Genomic DNA, 2,421 nt, shown 5'->3' with positions numbered 1-2,421 from the left:
GCAAAGCCTCCTCTCTGCGTGGAACTGCTGAACTGAATTTACATTTGCATCTCGCTTTCGTGTCTATGTTGGCAGGGTTTAATCAGGTTTTGCTATTGCAACACTTGCGTGCCTGCAACACTGGAGAAAAACTTGTACTGTAAAAAAAGATATCAGGATATTTTCCTGATTGTTTTACAAGTTTAAAATCCCAAAGAGTTCAGAAAGTCTCATGATTGTGACCACAAAATACTACATGTTTGTATTGTATTCTATAATCTAATTTATTTTAAAGCTCCATTATTTTTCTTTGGTTTCTCAGAAAATATGGTTTAAAAAAGCCACCTTCTCATGTGATGTAAAGGATTATAGTGGACATTATATTGTCGTTATCATCAGGTTCTCCATTTGAGTGAACACTGTCACAGAACAGCCATATTACTCCCCGACAAGGAGTCGACATTACAGGGGTTGTCAGGACAACCAGCCATGATTCACAGAGCCTCAGATAGGCCTCCACCTTGGGCTTGAAGCACTATCCATGAGACTGAGCAGATGCTGTGCTAGTCAGCCAATCACAGGTGAGATAGAGAAAAAAGATGACATCATAGGCAAATTAGGGCAAATGCAGGGAGGATTTTGGTTGTCGTCTCCGCCTGCTTATTAACCCAGAGTCACTTTTATCCTCTGAATAATCAAATCTGGAGACATTCAGGATACATTTTGGCAAAATTTCCAAATGACCAAACCGGCCCTGATAAAAATAAAAAAATGATATTGAGAAAGCTGGAGAGTGCATACAAAACTGTCAGTGAAGCTTTTTCACAGACACCTAATTTGTGCTACTTGCAAAGCAAACAAAACCAATATATAAATAAACATATACATAATAAGTGAAAAGCATTACAGTTAATCAACAACATCACATCAACATGAACATGAATGCTAACACCGTGATATGTCATAGATTATCTTTTATCAATAGGGTATCTTCTTTTGTTCAATCTTTCAGTGATGAGCACCATAAGTTCACAGGGAAACTTGTTATAATGTCATAAACTACTGTCAGTGGTTTGTAAAATCTTAAAAATCTTAAGAAGTAGCTAGCACTACAAGACATTTCTAAAATATACCAGCAGCATCTACTTGTGAAAAAGAAAACTACACTCATTGCCAGAGTAAACAAATGTTTATCATCTCGATTTACTTCAGTAGTATGATCATATAAAATGAAAGAATCCTCCTTTTTACACAAAATAAAAGGGTTTGTACTATTCCATTTTACTGCAGATATACAGTACCAGTCAAAAGTTTGGACACACCTTCTCATTCAACTACTTTGAAGAATCTAAAATATAAAACATATTCTGGTTTGTTGAGCATTTGTTTGTTTACCACATAATTCCATATGTGTTCCTTCATAGTTTAGATGTCTTCAATATTAATCTACAATGTAGAAAAAAAATAAAAAAGAAATGAAAGAAAAACCATTGAATGAGAAGGTGTGTCCAAACTTTTGACTGTATATGAAATGTCTGGAGGTGTTTGCGATACATTTTCGTAACTATTCAAATTGCAGTGATTTCAGCACGTGATTATTTATGTGCTGCTTTTTGAACTCAGCACTTTTGTCGCAAATGATCACATTTTATTGTATTTTTACAATTGACTTGTTGTATTCTTCCACGTGGTCTATACATTGTGAAAATACAACTTTTAGAGGAATCAGTGCATCTAACACAGCCCTTTAAAGGCCTTGCCATTTCAAAATGTTGCAGGTAATAAACACCTTTTGCAAATTTCCCCGCTGCGGGACTAATAAAGGATTATCTTATCTTACCTTACCTTAGTTAAATTTGCAGCTGATCATTTAATTACTGTCTGACCAGCTTACCTGTAGTATTAAATAAACACAGACCACCACCTCCCAGTAGACCACATGACACTAATACAATGTCACTAATACACTGTGCAATACAATAGTTATAATATAGTTTCTGTCTGTATATATATATAATATTTCAGTTACTGTGAATTCTTTACTGTTTTTTTTTTTATTGCTCATTTGCTTATTTATAATACTTATTTTTGATCTTGTTTTTTTGTTTGTTTTACTCTGTCTCTTGTTTGCACTATCCTCTATGCTGCGGGACTAATACAGGATTATTTTTAATCTTATTTGATCTTAAATAAAATGCATAACATGCATCCCTCCCTCCCGGCCTTCTCACTCAGCAGGTTTCCTCCGTTAACCAGAAAACCAACCCGGTCTGCCCGTCGGCCTCCTCCGCCCCTCAGAGCCGCTTCCTGCATTAATATTCATCCTCTCGACCAATCAGCGGCGCAGGGCGGATGACATCACGGGCTAGGGAACAGCGAGCAGCCAGTGAAGCATCCAGCCTGCCGAACAAGCTTGCTTCTTTTTTTTTAGGGTCAGGAACT

This window comes from Anoplopoma fimbria, chromosome 24, assembly GCF_027596085.1.
Source record: "Anoplopoma fimbria isolate UVic2021 breed Golden Eagle Sablefish chromosome 24, Afim_UVic_2022, whole genome shotgun sequence".
NCBI classification, from domain to species: Eukaryota; Metazoa; Chordata; class Actinopteri; order Perciformes; family Anoplopomatidae; genus Anoplopoma; species Anoplopoma fimbria.
Note: the sequence above shows the minus strand (reverse complement) of the source record.